The 15,944-nt window shown below is 38.8% G+C and overlaps 1 protein-coding gene across 3 annotated transcripts in view; it reads right to left on the bottom strand.

Moving 5' to 3' along the window:
- Positions 1–15,944, bottom strand: part of sgcd (sarcoglycan, delta (dystrophin-associated glycoprotein)) — a 905,470-nt gene that overhangs the window by 674,096 nt on the left and 215,430 nt on the right. The gene's annotated exons all lie outside the window — the stretch shown is intronic.

Genomic DNA, 15,944 nt, shown 5'->3' with positions numbered 1-15,944 from the left:
CAGAGATGAACAACCCATCTGCTGATGTTTTATAAGTCACCAAAAGATGACTTTGTTAAGGTCTTCTTACATAAGCATAAATGAGTAGTAGATGCTTATGTGCAGTACTTAAACTAAAGAGTTCCCAACAATAACTTGTGAAAGTGAACTGGGAAAAAATGCTGAGCAATATAGTAAGGCTCTGATGGTGTGGGAGAGTGGATTGTAAAGCACTCTGTATATCAAAATGTATCATTTGTAATGCCTGAATGAAACAGAAAGATTTTTGAAAAAGACCAGAACAGAAAGCATAGTCAGTTTGTTAAACAAAAGGCAGTCTTCTCTTTCATCAAAGCAATCCATTCCAGCAGAGCACAAAACACACATTATACAAACACAATCTCTATCTATCTATACACACATATACATATATATTAATATATATACATATACATATATAGTATACTGTATATATATATATATATATATATATATATATATATATATATATATATATATATATATATATATATAATATATATAGTATATACATATATATACAGCCTGTAGATCGGAGTAATTATATTCATTGCATTCGTAGTCTGAGACCCGACCTGATTGTATAGGTGGTTACCTACCAGGTAACGCATGTGGTTGGTCTGCCATTCGGATCTACAGGCTGTCAAATAAACGAACCACATGCCGTGGTACAGCGTAAAGGGACTTCTTCTCTGATGCTGACATCCGAGGTTCGATCCCTGCAAGGGGTGCAATGGAGTGTGTACGCCTGATGAGCCCAAATAAGGGTGAAACACGTGTTGTGTACTCTTTGCATTATTTGACAGTAAACTATGCAACATTCCATGATCTGCTTCTTGCAACTGAAAGAGGGCCCCGTGGTGGATGTTTGCCGAATGGCAGACCAACCACATGCGTTAACTGGTCAGTAACCACCCATACAATCAGGTCGGGATTCAGACTATGAATGCAATGAATACACATATATATATATATACTAATAAAAGGCAAAGCCCTCACTCACTGACTGACTCACTCATCACTAATTCTCCAACTTCCTGTGTAGGTAGAAGGCTGAAATTTGGCAGGCTCATTCCTTACAGGTTACTTACAAAAGTTAAGCAGGTTTCATTTCGAAATTCTACGCGTAACGGTCATAGCTGAATCCTACTTATGTACATATATACGGCCATAGCCTGCAGCTCGGTCGCTCTGTGAGGCGGAGTTGCGTCCCCCATCACCACGCCTCCCACGTAATTGACTGCCTGCCCATATAAGGCCATCCATCAGCAGCAATCCAAGCTGTGAGAAAACAGTAAAAAAGAGGCGTGTCAGACGTTGTGGTACATTTTCTGATGCAGCTAGACGGAAACAACTTCATGACGCTACCACCAAATACTCGCTGAAAAATCAACAAGTTAATAGACACGCTGTCGCTAAATTCTCACAGAAAAATCCACAAGTTAATAGACACGCTGCCGCTAAATACTCGCGGGCAAATACACAAGTTCATAGAGACTGTAGCGAGTTCTTCTTAAGTTGAATGAGGAGCCCAGCACACACAAAAATCTTCTACCCTCAGGAAAATTAATTCCATTAGGAACAGAAACTGACAGAACCTTAGCCCCAATTTGATATCCTCAGTTGTAGTTGGATTTTGTGAATTTATAGGAGAAAAGGAAATACTCACCCCAACAATTCTTTAAACAATCAAAAAAAAATATATATATATTATAAATCAAACAAAACAACACCCTTTAAACAATCCTTAACTAATTAGTTTGCTCAGAGGTTGATGCGCTTGCTGCTCCTGAACAGCTCTTCTTTTCTCCACCCTAGCGACCTGCTTCTTCTCTTCTTTCATTGACATCTTTTCACGTTTAAACTGATTAAGTCAGTGATTGTGTTGCGATTACTTAGTACATTTTCTTTAATTTTTCACTTAAGCTGGCACTTAAATCTTCAATCTGCCCCAAGAATGATGTAAGATGTGAAGAGGTAAGGGAAGAGACATCGAAGGTGGTAGGGATGAGAACGGCGTCCGTATACATGCGCCATACGGCCACCCTGCTGGCTGCTGCCGAGAGCTAATTGTACAATAAAATAAAAATAAAAAGAGGAATAACCTTGTAGGTCAATCATCACCTGAAAGCAGATAGCTGATGTCACGTAGTATATTTGTACCAAATTTCAGGTCAATAGTTCAAACGGTTTGCGAGCCGCAGGTGGTTTAAAATCCTGGACAGGCAAACGAACAGCCACGGTAGCGCATTATATATAAAGGTGTTTGTGATATGCCATCTGTTGGAATAACAAATGCAATGTTTTTAATTACTGCATGCATCACCAAACACACTCCAATAGACGGTACGCTACAAATGTTAATGCTGAGGTTTATGTTGATACTTAAATTTTAACCCATCTTAGACGGGTATCACAGCTAGCACTTATATGAATAGGAGATTTCAATTTTTGATTTTTATTAAATTTACCAACCTTTCTGTTTTTATTTGGTTATTATGCATTTTTGAGTGCAGAGTGGCAAATTTATATATTTAAAATTAAATCTACAACACAATAAACAGTGAAGAAAAAGTGAAGAAGTCTGAAAACCTTCTGTAAATTCACAGTTACAAAGCTGTAGCCCAGTTCTTCTAACTGTAAATCCTCAGATAATACCAAAATTCAGTAAGAAACGTCGGCGCTCAATAGAAACTTTCTCTCTCCATCAAAATGCAAATTACCACTGTCACCGTGGAGCACATTTTCAAATATGAGCACCTCAAATTAAATTATTCAATAAAAAATATATTGGCTGTATTTTAAAAATTAATTATCCAGAAACGAATAAGAACAAGCCTGTAATTTTATTAGAATCTTTGATATGTTTCTTTTTACTGTAGTAATACATTTAGATTAAGACCAGGGAAAAGCCTGGCAGTGCTTCTGGAATTAAATGAGCATGATTTAGTACTAAAAAAAATACCATGCAATGTCCAACAACAACTTAAATTAATGAATTATTTGTTAGCTGGAAGTAATGTTAAGTCATAGAATTTGAACATGCCCACCTCTGTACACTTATTGGCAAAAAGGGTCAGGTTTTACAGCACCCAAATGAATTTATCTAAAAGTAAGAAGTTGTCAGACTACTTCATTTGAGGCAGCACTACGTCGATATCTGCTACAAAGACCTGGAGTAAGTTTTAAACATTTATCTTTTAAACTTGCAGACTTAATTACATTACACATTGAGCCAGACTGGCAGCTCAATCAATGGCAGTGCCAATCAAACTAGCACTTTATAAAAAACCCGGCTGCATCCCTTGGCCTTTTTACATGCTTTTTCATTCTGGGGCCATACGTTAGATCAAGGCAGCTATTTTACACGAGTCGCCTGGGTTAAGACTGCTGTGTCACATCTTTGGTTTTATTGCTACTGATGGTGAGACTGAACAGATAAGTTATTGTCTTACCCTGGACTGAAAACAATGCAAATTTAAAACTATATCTTGATTCTTCTTTTAATGCAGTTTATGGAATCATTTGAGACTTAAGAATTTAAAGGACTGGCAGATTTGGAGTTAGCTGTTTCCTATAAAGGGCAGCATGGTGGCACAGTGGTAGCACTGCTGCCTCGCAGTAAGGAGACCTGGGTTCACTTCCTGGGTCCTCCATCCGTGGAATTGCATATTCTTCTGTGTCTGCGTGGGTTTCCTCTGTGTGCTCCGGTTTCCTTCCACAGTCTAAAGACATGCAAGTCAGGTGGATTGGCGATCCTGAATTGACCCAATGCAGCACTCTCGCTCTGCAAGCCTCTCTTCTGTTTTTCTTTTTTGTTTCCTTCTCTCTGTTTTTTATTTTTCCCCCTTCTCCTTTTATAATGGGGGGCATGGCACAGGTGTGGTGATTAGCAGCTCCCGGCATCAATTATGGCCATGGGCGACCCCACACATGTGCACTTAAGAGTGGAAATGCCTGCACTGCATTGTACTGAGGAACTGATCCTGCCACACTACCATGCCCCCGTGTGATTATTTATTTAAAAACTGGCCATCCGTTTAGAGCTGCGGACCCACTATATCACAATCTGACTCTGGTCTTTGTTATATTATTTACAAAGTTCCACATCACAATCTATTTTTTTTTTGAGTTTTTAATAATTTGGGATGTTAAGGTCAGTCAGAACCTATTGCAGTGGTTTCTAATCTCAGTTCTGGGGGACCTCCATGGCTTCAGGTTTTTGTTTGGAATTGTGATGGCATGTTGCACGTTGATTGGCACAAACATGTACTAATATAATATTATAAAGCGAGAACCCAATAAATCAGCATCGCCATCAGTGAGTCATTTTTACCTCTCATTTATGAGCTGGTCTTTTTTCTGTTATTCTGCATTTAGAAATGGGCAGTAGCAAAGGATTTACATTCATAAGGAACCGTGTTGTGCAAACCTTGTAGAGTTTGTGTCAATGCAAGTTCAACAAAATCACAGAAATGTTAGGCTACTTCACCTAACACAGCAAAGTGAATCAGTTTAGAGAGGATTATAATAGTACAATGGTCCTTTAAGTGTCCCTGAGGGTTAGGGAAGGGTCTTCCAACTAAGCTGGGTCAAAAAAAATGTGACCTGAGTTGTGAGGCAGCAGTGCTAACCACTGTGCCTCAAACAAGAAAAGGCAGAACAATAACCACAAACTAAATATAACAAATGGCAATAAACAAGCAACATGTAAAAAAAAATTATATTCAGTATATATATATACGTATATACTGTGTATATATATATATATATATCTCATTGGGCTAACGGCGTTGGCCATGCTGCACCGCATTTATTTTTTGAAGTTGCAGATCTGCTGGTATTAAGCACGTAGCATGGCGTCCACACAGCTGGCATATCTTTTTGCTTCTGAAACATCTGTGCTGATGCTTCACACTTTTTTTTATCCATCAAGAAGATAGAAACACCTTGTAAACAGTAATAAATCTTGAGTTATTATTATTATTATTTCATAGCATCTCATATTTTCAAGGGGGGTTTGTTTTGCTGGCCATGTGCCTAATTGTGTGTGCATTCAGCCAGAATACAAAATTAGCCACGTGGCTCAGCAGAACTAATATTAAATATTCTGGGACATTACTCATGATATTCTTATTATGGTCAGCTAATGTACCCCTCAAATCAAAATGCAATTTTTTTTTCTTTTTCCTTGGGATACGTGCCGTTGGAGCAGTAAATATGGCATTTATTTGCCCACCTCATCATTTAAACTAGAGCTCTTATTTTTATTGACTTTACTTTAATGTTCATTCTTCTCTCTGTCACCAGCATAACCTAAAAGCTGAACATACTTCTTCATTTCACACCTCCGTTGCACTGCTGGACACTTGCCCAGACAGTCTAGTTCATGTACCGGTGGTCTAAGCTGAACAGCCAGGTGGTTTATATTTTTTTTTAAAACTGTCCTTAAAAAAAAATGACTGAGCTCACTGGGTTTATAACATTTTTCTCCAGAATTCACAGTAAGGAAGTTTTGCAATCTATTGTATGTTCTGTGTTTTGATTCATGGGTGGTGCAGTGGTGCCTCACAGATCCATCATCTAGGGTTCAAATCCTGGTTGCTGTAAGTGTACAACTTGCATGTTCTCATATTTTTGTAAGCTTCTCCACAGGTGTTCTGGTTTTTCTCCTGAATCCTTAAAGACAAATCAGCACTATGATGGACTGGTGTCCCTTCCAGGCACCCAAATCTCCTGGATCAGCACTTGTTCAATGACACCCTAGATTGGATTAATAAATTTATTTTTAACTGCTTTGGCTAACCTTCTAAAATGGGTTGAAATCTAAATAACCAATGTAGATCTTTTTTGATTGTTGGATTTTCCTTTTGGTTGTCTGGCATAATATTCAATTTTCCCTCATGGCGGCCTTTAAGTCCTATTTTGGCCGCTTCCTCTTGGTGTCACTTGTCAAACTGCAAACACTTATAGTTAAAGTGTTGTGCTAGAAAAATGTGGTGGTGGTCACTACTGTATTGGCCTGGTTTGGCAACTCTATCCTGGTTATGTCAAGGTTTTGGATTCCCAACATACACCTCTATTTATTGTTATTTTCACTAATCAAATTCAAAGTTATCGGTTTTAAGCATTTCAGCTATAAACCTCATTCAAATGGCCTGAATGAGTCCAAGAGAGTTGCTACCATGTACTCCTGTCAGCATTTAACATCAAAAAACAGCATAGGCTGATAAGACCACTTTTCATCTTTTGATCATTATTTCAGATTTTTATTATCATTATTTTATTTCTTTTACCATTCTTCTACGTTTTGCCTATTTTAATTTTTTTTCCTAACTCTAGGAACCTGAACGACATAAAGATACACAAACACACACATAAAATGCTAGTTCTTTTATTAAGGTGGATAAGCCAATTTCTGTCCGTCCAGCAGTCAGTGTCTGTTAGACGTATTCATCATTAACATTTGCAGTGCACCAGCTATAGGAATGTATTTTGTAATGAAGTACTAAAAAGCATTGCATTTTTCTTTCCAACAGACGGTACATCATAAACATTACCACCGCTTTTAGGAATCCCATACCAAACAGTATATAATAGAGATAGAAACTAGATGGACACAAAGATACAAAGACACTCATGCAGATCCTTGTCTTATTATTAAGGTGGATTATATTTTGATTTATTGTTTTACTGTTGAGTGCCCTAAACTGTATTGATGTATATACACATAAATTGCTCTTATTGCTTGACAGTTAAAATGCTTTTACGTCCATATTGCTAGGACAGCCCTAAATTGGATAAGCAGATTAGGAAAAAGGATGAATGTTCAGTGCATTATACACTTAAAAAATGATTTATTAGAAAGGTGAACAATCTGGGGATCACCCATAATCACTGCTTCACAACTGATGGCTTTTGTCCGTTATGGAGTTAGCCATTTTTTAAAAATGTCATTTTGGGGAGGTCACCTAAAAGTGAACTCTTGTCTATCCCAATTCTCTCTAATAATTGCTAATGCTAGAGAAGCAAAAACATGACATCAATTACAAATGATTTCCTTAGGGAGAAGCTAGGGGTTGGATTTATAACATGACAAGGGCTCTGTACTGTCACTTGACTGTCAGGGAACCCTAATTTAGTTGTCACTTAGAGGTCATAGAATATGAAAGTGCATGAAGAGAATACGTAGTCTCCACGTGGAAAGACTGAGAGCCCGAACTCAAACTGGCAGCCCAGGCCACACAACGTTTGAAAAATATGTAAGATTTTAGAGTATTACAAGATGTATGAATAAATATATTTAAAGCTATGCCAAAGTTTTTTCTTTCCTCATGAAGTGGCCTTTATAAATACTGCCCCATAAAAATGTAATGCTTTTAAAGTAAAGAAATAAAAGAAAAGATGTCAGGCAAAATGAGCTCCTGTGAGGCTTCAAATGGGGGATTAAAAAGCTCTTATGGCAAGACTGCCAACATCCACAAGCTTGTAATTAAGGTTTAATGGTCACAGCAGGAGGCATGATATACAGTATATGGAAAATTAGAATACTGTATCATTTACAGTAATAATATTTGTAGATGATAATGTGATAGTGTTGGAGGTGCAGGAAAATTAAATTCACCAAACTGAAGCAAAAAAGAAAGAGTAGAACTCAGCCAGAGTGAGAATCTATCAGGAGCATCTTCTATTGTGGGTCACCCAAAATTACCCAGAAGCAAAAACAGTACACAGTTGTTTAAATAATTTCAAATTATTATAGATACCACTGCAGCCTGGAAAATGAACTGGCATCCAGGTATTCTAGATGAACACGCTCTGTGCTGTGCCACTCCTGTTGAAATTGGCCATTAATTCATTTTTAGAATCCAATACAGGATTGTGGATGCCAAATTATACCAACACTATATTCAAAAGGAGAAAAGAAAAGCAGAATAGATGGCAAGATGTGAAAGATGCTGTATCTGAAAAGACAGAAAGAAAGAAAGAAAGAAAGAAAGAAAGAAAGAAAGAAAGAAAATGTAAAAAGGGAGAAAAAAAAAACATGAGAGGTTTGTGGGTACCACTGGGTATCTCCATATAATCAAAAAAAGCACACAATAAATGCAAAGAAGTCTTTTCAGGCAGGGCTTCTAATCAAACTCCCCAAGATAGTCGAAATTTGTATGTCATAGTGCTGCAACAGGAAGGAAAGTTTATAGAAAGGATTATATTGTGGAATATAACAATACATAGTGTAGATAGCTCATTAAAGGACTCACAGTGTTCTCCATCAGCACTGCATTTAGGACAGGTGCCAGTCCAACATGAGGCAGCACTTCACTCTGACGCACAGCCCAACAAAAACAGTTTACAGACACAATTAATCTTTGAGTGCTGCAGACTCCATCCATTTAACTAAAATCCTTAATTCATTTTCAGACTCATGTTCACTCACCTACAGCACATTCACTCATGACAGAGAGAGTGTGGGGTTGGGAGCATAGGACCTGATAGCACGTTGCCACACCCACCACACAATGGACCACTTGAATTGGGACCTGAGTGCAGCGAGTCACACCTCAGCACCACACTAGAACAGTGTGAAGTTTTTTTTTATGGTGGCTGGAGGGCCAATCCTGTCACCAACCTCCAAGATATCCAATTTGGAGGACCTGCCTACAGGGCTGGGTGCAGATTAATGTCATATCCAGGACAGGAGCAATTGCAGGTTATAGGCCTTGCTTAAGGGCTCAGGGGAGTAGATTCACTTATAGAGTTTGTGGGATTCAAACCAGCAACCTTCCAATTGCTGCCTCAGATCCCTATCCTCAGAGCCACCATTCCTGACAGGCAAATTAAAAAAAACACACATCTTTAGGATTTGGACAGAAAGCAAGAGTCCTCAGAGAGAAAACATAGACCCCAGGCTTGGAATTACAAGTCAGTAGTTACTGTAGAATCACTGTGCCATTACACACAAATACTTACAGTGCCTAAAAATGCATTCACCCAAGTGCGTATTTACATATGATGATGATATCATTTTTAAGATGAAATGCAGCAAAATATGTTGATTATATTATACAGATAAAACTTTAACTTCATTTAAATAATCTGTATTGTTAATAATTGAACATGTGAGGACACGGTGCCGCAGCATTTGCAAGTTCACGTATTGTTCCTGCCTTGCGTGCTATATATTTGCTGAGGCTGGCGCAACACTGGAAGGATAGATGGATAGAATAATTAAACACATACTATGAAGATATTTCAATATTCCTTAAAAGTTTTGAAGAATCGTCATTGTAAGCTTACAGATGGCTTAACGTCTATTACAGAGCTGATTGTGTGGCGATTGGGTATTTGGGGAAAGAAAAGTAACGACAGGAATTGGAGGTTAGTACGTTTGAAAGAGACAGTACTGCTACAATAAATTATTTTATCGAAAGTCGCGCATGGCGCAACAGCATCTTGTGTGAGACATGAACAATCACTGCACCATCATGTTCCCATGTTTAATAACATGCTTTCATTCCAATCATCATGAAAATGATATCACGTATACATATCAGTATTTTAATTATTCAGAGAGCTGTAATATCACGAATGTAATGGATTCTGTGTCCTGTCAGAGAAAGAGAAAGAATGGAAGCACACAGTGATTCACACATATAGAGCACATTGAAGATCAAATACAAAACAAAGCATTTAACGTGCTACTTTAGTTACGAAGGGATTTGAGAAACTAGTAAATTAAATGATTTTAAGATGAAGTTTATGATGTTCTACTTTAATGACAAAATAAACTACGTGATTAAAGTGGAAATTTCGAGATTAAAGTTGACATTTTGTGCTTTTTTTCCACTGTGTGCCTATTATTTTTTGTCTGTACCCTAATAAGCTCAGACGGTGGGCTACAACTTGCCTTTTCACCGCAACTTTGATATGTGACTTCTTTTTTATTTTGGCACAGTGTGACTTTGTGAACTTGAGCTTTCGAGTTTCTCCAACACGCTATGTCACTCGATCAACTTCATTTTGTTGATTATACCACGGTTTATTTGAACAAATAGTATGTTTTTCTTTGCCTCCACTTGGTATTCGCAGAAATTCTTATATTTTCCCCCATGCTTTTCCCATTATCTTTTCACAGAACGCTGAGCTTAAGGCCTATTTATATTGATTTGCATATTCAAAGAGGCATAATTCTGGGAGGAGTTGAGGCGTTACAAAAAGCGCGTGCACGCACGTTACTTTTCATGCTGTCCGGGATTTATGTAGCGGAACAATGCGGAAGTTAGAGTATGCACAGATTCCTACATCTGGATTTTTCTGTGCGTAAGCACATTTCGGCTTTTGTGCTTATGTCATGTTATAGTGCGAATTCTATGCACGGCGTTACACATGAGGCCCCTGCAGTGGCCAAAATAGATACCAGCTCTGAATCCAATTAAAAAGTTTGAAAAAGATCATTTACACATGATCTCCATGCAACCTGACAGAGCCTGAGCAATTTGGTTAAGAAGAATGTTGACAAATGTCAGTGTCCAGATGTGCTAAGCTGGCAGAGAGAGGCATGTGCACACAGACACAAAGCTGTCATGGCTGCCAAAGGTACATTTAAAAAATACCAACTAACTGAGTTGTTTTTTGCATTTTTTTAAAACATTAGCTTTCTTTTCCACTATCCCATTAAGCTGTGGCTAGAGAAGCACACGATCGACGCTTGTCACTCTTTTAGATTTCTCAGAGGTCTCATGGTGGCCTCCCTCACTTGTCTTCTTCTTGCACAAATTCTCAGTTTTTATGGAGAGCCTGCTCTAGGCAGATTTACTCCTGTGCCATACTCTTTACATTTTTTTGTGACTGATTTAACTGGACTCCAAGAGATATTCAGTGACTTGTATATTTTCTTGCCTCCATCTCCTGACTTGACTTTCTTTTTGTCTTCATTGTGTAGTTTAGGCTCACTTGCCACAGGCCGGTCCTTCCAGATTAGATGCATTTATCCTAAAATCAACTAAAACCACAGACCGGTGATCTTCACTGAACTAATTCTGTGACTGCTAAAGTGACTTCTAAAGTGATGTTTTAGGTGTGTCATATTACTGATGCAATCATTTATTTTTGGGTTTTATATTTGTGATTAATTTAGACCACTTTCCAGTGCTCTGTTTTCACTTTGACATTAAAGAGTCTTTCTCTGTTGCTCAGTGTCAAAATGGACAAATTAAATCCACTGTGATTCAAAATTGTGTAACAATAAAATGTGAAAGCTTCCCACGGGGCAAATTCATTTTATATGCACTGTGTTGGGCCTCAATCCACAAAGCTGCTGAATGCAAAGCAAGTCACTTCACCTGCCTTTAAAATGTTTGTAACCAGCTGTATCCAAGTCATCTTTAATAAAAGCGTCGATTCCTGTCTTTTACACGTTGCTGCCGTTATTGTCTATAATGTGGGTTTGATTACAGATGAATATTTCACTGAGTGCTCTGCCACAAAGGCAATTCAAAATTTCAAATATCAAATGTGAATGGCTATAGATTAAAAGGCCTAAAACACTTTGCTTTGGAGGACTATGAAAAAACATCAGAAACTGTCGCTTTATAGGCATTGTTAGAGTTTCAGGTCATGGGCAAATCCAGGAGGTCAGACTGACCTGTGCAAAGGTAGAATTTCATTTTCTATCCTGAACAACAAATGCATCTTTTCTTTTCTCCTTTTACTACAGAGGTGTCTTAAAATGTGATTTGATGTGATGCCAGCCTGGCAAGAACTTACCATAAGCAAGGGCACTGGCAGAATGGCACAGGTGAGGGCTAAGTCACACAGCAGACCACTGTGACAGAAGGTGAGCCACTCTGGCAGAGGTCCTGAGTATGCCAGTATAGAAGCACAAGGGGTTGGATTGTGGCGGGCACTCCCCATATGTCTGATGTGTACCCTGAAAGGGCATTAAACCTCACAGGAGACAGGGAGCTGAATCTTTGATGTAAGAATGCAGCAAAGGTCAAGGATGCCTGGTCTTCCGATAAAAGACAGAAGACCACCAAGGTGAAAATGTTAGAAGTGGCAACACCTTCTGGTTACCAGAAGGGCAGACATTGAGACATTTTTAAAGCTGTCATTCAGATCTCAATTTAGCTTGGCATCCCTTGCAAGTCTTAAAGTAATTTCTGATTATCTATCTATCTATCTATCTATCTATCTATCTATCTATCTATCTATCTATCTATCTATCTATCTATCTATCTATCTATCTATCTATCTATCTATCTATCTATCTATCTATCTATCTATCTATCTATCTATCTATCAATTGTTGAACACGCTTAATTCATTTCAGTTTTTATGGGATCCATTATCAGACCAGATCATGCAATCTTGAGGCTGCAGCTTACATTTATTTATTACAGAGCGGGAGGTAGCAGAGTTAAAGATGCTAAGATTTGAATTAGGTGTGACGAGGATGGACAGGATTAGAAATGAGAACATTAGAGGGTCAGCTCAAGTTGGACGGTTGGGAGACAAAGTCAGAGAGGTGAGATTGCGTTGGTTTGGACATGTGCAGAGGAGAGATGCTGGGTATATTGAGAGAAGAATGTCAAAGATAGAGCTGTCAGGGAAGAGGAAAAGAGGAAGGCTTAAGAGAAGGTCTATGGATGTGGTGAGAGAGGACATGCAGGTGATGGGTGTGACAGAGCAAGATGCAGAGGACAGAAAGATATGGAAGAAGATGATCCGCTGTGGTGACCCCTACCAGGAGCAGCCGAAAGAAGAAGATTTCTTTTTTTTTCACTGTTATTGTTCCAGGACACTCATCCATTTTCAACTAATCAGCGTTAAACTCTGACATCATAAACCTTGGAATAGCACAAAACATAGTAACTGCCCCTGTTTAAATTAATAAAAAATCCAGATTCCTCCAACAAACATGTATGTAAACTCTGTGTCATCTGTTACATTTCTAGTGTAACTAAGATCTACATTAGTCTGAATCCACTGTACATAAATGCTGGCTGATTCTGACATTTTGTGTTTCTGCTTCATCTTTGTTCTGCGCTGTGATGAGTGCTAAATGAATATAGTGAAAATTCACTTCTATACACTTTGCTGAAATAAAATGTCATGCTGTTAGCCTTCTGTGGAATTCTCCTGGCCTTCCACTTTGGGCTCAGAAAGAATCAAACGCTGCATACTGGAATACGTGAGAAATGACATGGTGACTAATGGCGACAGACGCCTGAACACTTAAGGCAAAAAAGTGGCACTTGAGTGGATTTAAGTTTGCCATTTTTGAAAAGTGAAATTCTGATATGTGCTTGTTCTTAAAGCAGGATATAAATGAACATGTTTTAATTTTAATAATATTAAAATTCAGTGTTACCAGCTGCATAGCATAGAGTAAAAATGCAACTGTACTGGCACATCCCTGCAATTTTTCATTTTCCATTTGCAGATGAGGCAACTTCATTATTCTGTACAATAAGCGTATAACGGCACCATTCAAATAGGATTTCTAATGATTCTAGATTCACTTGGTATCAAGAGACAAATAAAAAAAATGATACTGTCTGAAAAATGTCACTTTTCAAACAGCAAGATGAAAAGCATACCTTCTGTAAAGATGAAAATTCTAATTGGGTTTGGCTTCAGGTACATTTTATCAGTCTTAAGCACCAGGTCAGTGGCTTCTATTATAAACACATCAATTGAATTAGACGGGGATTAATCAGAACAGGTTAATGGGGCTGTATGGGACAAAGAGACTCCTCTCAATTTTATGTTCCTTATGCTCTTATTTACTGAACTACTTAATAGAGGCACAATGGAATTACACTCTAACACAAGCCCTCTGTGAGATCCCAATCCATCAGATGTTCAGGCCCATTTAGAAGCATCTGAATGTTTGGTTAAAATAAAACCATAATAAAACAGAAAAAGGGTACTAAAAAGATAGAAAGTGCATTCAGCTCTTATTGGGTGCTTATGCTTCAGAGTTATACTCTTATGTATATAAAATAAAATCGCAAATGAAATTTACTTAAATACGACAGACTTCCACTGTACATTATTCCAGATAGATATTGTGATAGACTACCAGGAGAAGGGCAATGTCTTCACTGGAACGCAAGAGGGCAGCCTCCCTGGATTGCATGGGGGCCAAGGAGCTTGGAAGCTCAACCCTCTGGGGGGATGTGGCCACCACAAGTGGGTGCCAGGACAGCTCCGGAGTCTGGGCATACAGTACTTTCACTACACCCACAAGTGCTGCCAGAAGAGGAGCTGAACTCGCAGGCACCACTTCCACCACACCCAGAAGTGCTGCCGGATGTTAACTGGGGAGCACCTGGAGCACTTCTGGGTGCTGTGTAAAAGAGGCCGCTTCACTCCACTTGGAGAGCCGGAGTCGGGTGGCAGTGGACAGAGCTTGCAGGAGGGGAGTGGAGGTGGCAAAAGGAAAGAAGGACTGAGTTTTGTGCTGGTTTGTGCACTGTGTTTGTGTAGTTTTGGACATCGTGAGCCTCAGTGTCTGTCTGTGTCCAGGCAGATCTTTCACAATATATAGATAGGACTTTATAGGTATCTAATGGGAAATGTATTTGTACCAATAGCAACATCTCACCTAATCTTATCTCAACTTATTTTCTGAAGCTGCATTTCATGGTGAGGGTCACAGTGGCCACGGTCCAAGCTGGTCAGCTAAGACTTCCCTGTTCCCAGCTACATATTTAACTCTCCCTGTACAATTCCCAGGCATTCACAAGCCAGCCACAGGGTCTGCCACAGAGTCTCCATCTAGTAGGATGACCCCAGTGCAGCTCTAGAGGGAGCCGCACAGGGGGACATCATAACGACATGTCCAAACCACCTCAACTGGCTCCTCTCGATCTGGGGGCTCTAATGAATCTCTGAGCTTTTCAACCTATGAAGAGTTAGCCCAGCCACCCTAAGAAGAAACCTCATTTCTGCCCCTTGTACTCATGATCTCATTCTTTCAGTCATTACCCACAGCTCATGACCATAGGTGAGGACACGGATGTATACCGAGCAGTAAACTGAGAGTTTTGTCTTTAGACTCACCAACACGTACCGATACAGTGACCACAGAACAGCTGGCGCTGCTCCAACAAAAATAATTTATTTCTTGTAAAGCCCAAAACCACACAATAAATGCGTCAATGGGTTTTAACAGACCCATTTTTGAACTGTTGTAAAATTGTATTTACCCCTTTTTTGATACACACTGCATGCTCAACCTACCTGGAAAGGGTTCTCTCTTCAAATTGTCTTTTCTGAGATTTCTTCCATTGTTTTCCCTAAATAAAATTATAACAAAATATTGTCCCTGTGCCAATGTCTCTGTTTTTAATGGTTGGGTTGGGCTCACTACTTGGTAACTTATTTCATGTGTCTGTGGCTCTCTATGTAAAAAACAACTTGTTTGTGCAAAATTTACCCGTAACAAGTATTCCCGATGTTCCCGCGTTCTTGATAAACTCAATTTAAAGTAGCAGTCTTGATCCACTGTACTAATTCCCTTCATAATTTTAAACAGTCATGTCTCCTCTTAATCTTCATTTGCTTAAACTAAAAAGGCTCAACTCTTTTAATCTTTCTTCATAATTCATCCCTTCTTTCCCATGAATCAGCCTAGATGCTTTTGACTGGACTTTTTCTACTACTGCTATGTCTTTTTTAAAGTCTGGAGACCAAACCTGCACCCGGTACTCCAGATGAGGCATCGCCCGTGCATTATAAAGGCTGAGCAGAATTGGACTTGTACTCTAAACATCAGGGTGCTATATAACCTGACATTCTCTTAGCCTTTCTAATGGTGTCTGAACACTGTCTGGAAGTTGACACAATTCCACCATGACTCCTTCTCCTAAGGTGTACTTTAGATTTTCAGACCTCCCATTGTTTATTCAACCCTAACA

Source organism: Polypterus senegalus, chromosome 13 (assembly GCF_016835505.1).
Source record: "Polypterus senegalus isolate Bchr_013 chromosome 13, ASM1683550v1, whole genome shotgun sequence".
In the NCBI taxonomy this organism is placed as follows: domain Eukaryota; kingdom Metazoa; phylum Chordata; class Cladistia; order Polypteriformes; family Polypteridae; genus Polypterus; species Polypterus senegalus.
This window is presented reverse-complemented; position numbering and strand designations above follow the sequence as displayed.